Genomic DNA, 6,000 nt, shown 5'->3' on the forward strand with positions numbered 1-6,000 from the left:
GACAGCACGGGCGTGGGACTCTAAGGGACAACAGAGCTGGGACACCAGGCCCTGCCACCTGCAGTGCAGTGAACCAAAGGCAGCGCCATGGCAGGGACGTGCCCCTCCAGGGACCACCCACCTGTTACACACTCCTAACAGGCCCCTGTAATGGTGAGAGTTTTTTGTATCACTTCCCCATTGGTCTGTGTCACTGTGTATCATTGCTGCCGTCGTAGCCACCACAGTAATAGATGGCCTCGTCCTCGGCTTGGACCCCAGAGATGGTTAACGTGGCTGTGGAGCCAGACTTGGAGCCAGAGAATCGCGGAGGGATGCCCGAGGGTCTCTTGTCGTTGCTATAGATCACAGTGACAGGGCCAGTGCCAGGGACCTTCTGCTGGTACCAGCCAACACTGTAGCTGCTGGTAAGCCCAGAGCAGGTGATCTGGACGGTTTCTCCCGGGTTTTTGGACACTGAGAACGGCTGAGTCAGCGCTGCCTGGACCAGGGAACCTGCAGAGGGAGAGGAGAGAGGGGAGAAGACGGGGGTCAGCCCGTGCCCCACACGCACAGCCCTCCCCGGGCAGTGGGACAGGGCCCCTGTGCCCAGAGGGCCCAGCCGTGCACAGTGAGTCTGGCCTGGGCACCTGAGCCATGGACGAGCACCAGGAGGAGGAGAGGGGCCCAGGCCATGGCGCGATCCCAACAGCTCTGTGTCCCCACGACGATGGGGTTTTGCTCTGGACCCCGACTCCCTTTTAAGTGCCAGCCCACCCTAGCACGGCCCCTCCATGCAAATCTGAGCCCGCGCTCAGGCCGGATCCTGCCCGCGCCTCTCCCCAATTCCCTCCCCGCTCCGCGCCCCGCCCCACCACTCCAGATGCAATGGGGCTTTTCCCCATGCGAGCACAGAGCAGAGACAGGACAAAGAACGATGGCTTCAAGTTGGAGCACAGGAAGTTCCACACCAATATGCAGAAATATTTCATGGTGAGGCTTATGTAGCCCTGGGACAGGCTGCCCAGGGGTTGTCGAGTCTCGTTCTCTGGGGATATTCTAGACCCATCTGGATGTGTCCCTGTGTGACCTGTCCTCGGGACCCTGCTGTGGCAGGGCATTTGGACATGATGATCTCTGGAGATCCCATCCTACCCCTACGATTCTGTGATTCTGCGAGTCTGTGAATTGGGCAGCCCCTTGCCATCATGGGGCCATGGAAGGACATTGGCCAGGGGCTTTGCACAGGGGTAGAGGGTCGAATATAGCCAATGCTGGAATACAATGGGGGGTCTTGCAACATGACAGAGCAGTCCCCAGCCTGGCTGGCTTTTCCACAGAAGTCTCGCACACAGCCTTGGAGCTGCTGTGCCCAAGGGAAACATCTCTTCCCTGGGTATAAAGGCAAAACTTTGACCAAGATGCCCAGCCCAAGGCACATTCTCCCCTCTTGGTGCCTGGAATATAGAGTCAGCGTGGCTGAGGCCACCTGGGGTGATGTCCTGTGGGGTCCTAGCACCACTGGGCTGGAAGTAACCTGGCAGGACCCTGAGTCCCAGCCAGGGAGCACAGGGGAACCTTGGCCCTGAAGCATGAGGCAGACGCAGGTCTTCTGGGGTCATCCCAGCATATACTTGAGAGGGCAGTCAGCAACTGGAACTGGCTTTCTGGAGACGTGGTAGCTGCCCCAAGCCTGTCAGTGTTGGTAACAGGCTTTCAATTTTGGTCTGTCCTGAAGCAGTTATTTGGCTGGAAGAGATAATCATTATTGGTGTCTTACAGTGGAAACATCCCACTGCATCCCATCCCATCCTGTCCTGTTTCCTCCCCAAATGAGAGGGGGCTCTAAGAGATGGCAAAACTGGGACACCAGGCACAGACACTTGCAGCACAATGCAGGGCCATGGCAGGGACCTGCTCCACCATCAAGAGGGAAAGCAGTGGCTCCAAACTTCCCCATTGCACTGTGTCACCATCATAGTTGCTGTCAGTGCCACCACAGTAATAGACGGCCTCGTCCTCGGCTTGGCCCCAGTGATGGTTAACGTGCCCGTGGAGCTAAATGCGGATTTGGAGACTCGCAGAGGGATGTCCAAGGGCTTGTTGCTGTTGTAGTAGGCGACAGTGATGGGGCACTGCCAGGGACTTCTGGTCCCAGACAGCATAAGGAGAGCTGCTGCTAACACAACAGCCTGTCCAAGCACAGACCCAGCTCTGGCAGCAGCAGGAGGACATGGTTGTCAGTAGCGAGAGGCAGTGGGGTGGATGACAAGGTGTTGTGGTTTTGTGTGGCAGAGTTGTGGTGGAGAACAGCTGCAGGGGTTTCTTCTGCAAGAAGCAGCCAGAAGCTTTCCCTAGGTCTGACAGAGCAAACCCCAGCTGGGCTCAAGGCCAGACCCGCTGCTTACCAACGCCGAACCTGGCAGTCATGGTTATAGAGCCTTTGGGAATCCAATTTAAGACAAAAATAATGCAAGCAGCCACTTTTTGCCCCCAGAGAAGGGAGTGAAAAGTCAGACACTGTGCAGGCACCAAGGACAGGGAAGGGGGGGAGGAGGCGCAACAGGTGCCAGAGAGAAAGATGCCCCTGCAGCAGCTGGAGACTGAAAGGGAGAACAGAGAGAGAGATCCACACTGGAGCAAGTTTGCTGGGGGGCTGGGGCCTTGTGACCTCGTGGAGATCAGGCTGGAGCAGTCTGGGCCTGAGAGACAAACTGTGATTTGTCACTGCACCCATAGCAGTGACCCAGACTGGGGCAGCTGGGGAAGAGTTGAAGCCCTGTGGGAAAGGACTCACGTTGGAGAAGTTCATGGAGGACTGTCTGCTGTGGGTGGGACCCCACGGTGCAGCAGGGGAAGGGGGTGAGGAATGCTGCCTCCTGCCTAAGAAGGGAAACAGCTTGTTTGGAACTCACCAAAACCCCCATTCCTCCAGTCCCTGTCCCTCCCAATGCCACAGTGCAGGGTGGGGAAGAAGGGAGTGAAATCCTGAGTGAAGTGAAGTCGGCTAACAAGGGAGGGCTGGGGGAAGGTACTTTGAGATCTGGTCACACTTCTCATCACCCGACTCTGGTGTCACTGGGGTGCAGGGCAGTGCAATGAATTAGAGAGTTTTCTTCCTTTATTCTACGCTGAGTCTGTTCTGCCCATGACACTGATTGCAGAATGATCTCTCCCTGGCCTTATCTCAAATGCTGAGGCTGTCAGTAGATATTTTCTCCCTTGACCAGCTGAAGAGGGAGTGATAGAGTGATTGTGGTGGGTGTCTGGCCTCTGATGTCACCTCCAGTGCTCTGAGACTCAAAAGGGAGCAAAATGACAGCCACGGGCATGCAGAGGAGACAGAAAGGTCCCCAGCCACCAGCTACACCTCTGCTGGGTTAGGAGAGAGAAGGGCTGTGAACCTTGGTCTGATTTTCATGTTTGTGGCTCAGTTCCTGTTCCTCCCTGTCACCAGACACCAGCACTGCTGCTGCCGTCCCAGCCACCACAGTAATAGACGGCCTCGTCCTCGGCTTGGACCCCAGTGATGGTTAACGTGCCCGTGGAGCCAAACCAGGATGCTGACTTGGAGCCAGAGAATCGTGAAGGGATGCCCGAGGGTCTCTGGTTGCTGTTATAAATCACAGTGATAGGACCAGACAACATAGCCACTGCTGCTGCTGTCAAGCCCAGAGCAGGTGATCTGGACGGTTTCTCCCGGGTTTTTGGACACTGAGAACGGCTGAGTCAGCGCTGCCTGGACCAGGGAACCTGCAGAGGGAGAGGAGAGAGGGGAGAAGACGGGGGTCAGCCAGTGCCCCATGGCACAGCCCTCCCCGGGCAGTGGGACCGGGTCCCTGTGCCCAGAGGTCCCAGCCGTGCGCAGCGAGTCTGGCCAGGGCACCTGAGCCGTGGACGAGCACCACGAGGAGGAGAGGGGCCCAGGCCATGGTGCGATCCCAACAGCTCTGTGTCCCCACGACGATGGGGCTGTGCTCTGCGCCCTGACTCCTTTTAAGCACCAGCCCACCCAGGCACAGCCCCTCCATGGAAACTTGCCCCAAAATCTAATGGCAGCTCCTGTCCCTGAGGCCGGGTCCCACTCCAGACACGTCTCTGCCACCAAAGGCACCTGGGGCAGCCCACGCCAAAGTTCCCCAGGCATTCAGCCAGGAGAGGCACAGCAGGCTCCAGAGGGATCTGCGAGGACTCACCCCACACAAGGGCACTACACACTGGTACCTGGCTGTCCCCAGCCCCATTGCCTCCTGGCTGCCCTAGGAACATCAGGACTGTGCTGTGGGGCCACACTGACACCGTGTGGGGACAAGGAGGTCCTCAGGGACACAGCTGGAGGAAGTGAGAGCAAAACCCAGCACAGCACTCTGCCCGTGCTGTGCCTCACCCCCACCACGGCTTCCACCAAGTCCCGGGGCTCCAACTGCCCTTGCCACATCCTTCTGGGCCTCTGCATGGTGGGACCCTGCTCAAGACACCCTGTGCTTGCAGGGGAGAGCCTCTCACACAGACACGGGGCCTTCGGCACAGTTGCTGTCACCAGATGAGGGTGGCCATCAGCCCTGAACTGTCAGGGAGCCCAGAGGCCAGACACACATGCAGAGATGGTGGCAGGGTGTCTGCCAGCTTCTCTGGGACACAGAATAAGACATTTTGAGGGTGGGAGTGACCAGCCACCCCAAAGGCAGGCCCTACCAAGAGCTGTGTCACTGCCACATCCCCAGCAGCACCATCAGGACTGAGGTCCCCCCCGACACGGCAGAGAGTGATGGTCACCCACAGCCCAACCCCGGCCACCCTGTGGGCACCTGGACACTGCCCAGCAGTGAGCAACAACATGCACAGAGCCCAAGGTCAGAGCCCTGGGCCACTGTGAGAATAGCTGGCAGAAGCAAGGACAAGGATTGCCAGAGCTGGAGAAGGACCCTGGTCTGGGTGTGGGCACACTGTGTGGGAGCAGAACCCTGCCCACACCAGGGCATCCCCATCAGAGAGCAACTGAGGGTGTAGAAGCATGGGGTGGGGAGACTGAAGTGCCCTGCCTTCCACAGGGACAGACACAAAGTGCCCCCATGGCCAAAGTAACCTCAAGCATGGCATGGTGCAATCAGAACATCTACATTCACCCACATGGATGGGGACAGGAACCTGCTCCAGCACAGCAGCCCTGCTCAGCCATGAGGGACAAAGTCACAAGTCCTCCACTTCTAACCCCTCTGGAGATACAGGAGGATCTGGAAGGGAGCACAGTCACAGCATTACCACTGCTGTCTTGGCCACCACAGTAATAGACGGCCTCGTCCTCGGCTTGGACCCCAGTGATGGTTAACGTGCCTGTGGAGCCGGAGAAGGAGCCAGAGAATCGCGAAGGGATGCCCGAGGGTCTCTTGTCGTTGTTATAGATCACAGTGACAGGGGCAGTGCCAGGGACCTTCTGCTGGAACCAGGCAACAGCACTGCTGCTGCTAACCCCGGAGCAGGTGATCTGGACTGTTTCTCCCGGGTTTTTGGACACCGAGAACGGCTGAGTCAGCGCTGCCTGGACCAGAGAACCTGCAGAGGGAGAGGAGAGAGGGGAGAAGACGGGGGTCAGACAGTGCCCCACGTGCACAGATCTCCCTGGGCTAAAGATGGCAACAGGCTCTTGTCCCACAAGGTCCTGATTGCCAAACAGGGACCCAGAACAACATGCACAGAGCCCAAGGACAGAGCCCTGGGCCACTGTGAAAAGAGCTGGCAGAAGCAAGAACAAGGATTGCCAGAGCTGAAGAAGGACCCTGGTCTGGATGTGAGCACACTGTGGGGGAGAAGAACCCTGCCCACATCAGGGCATCCCCATCAGAGAGCAACTGAGGCTGTAGGAGCTTGGGGTGGGGACATGGAAATGTCCTGCCTTTTAAAGGGACAGACACAAAGTGTCCCCATGCCCAGAGTCAGCTCGAGCATGGCATGGTGTCATCAGGAGAACATCTACATTCACCTACATGGATGGGGACAGGAACCTGCTCCAGCACAGCAGCC

Source organism: Gallinula chloropus (assembly GCF_964237585.1).
Source record: "Gallinula chloropus genome assembly, chromosome: 17".
Lineage (NCBI taxonomy): Eukaryota > Metazoa > Chordata > Aves > Gruiformes > Rallidae > Gallinula > Gallinula chloropus.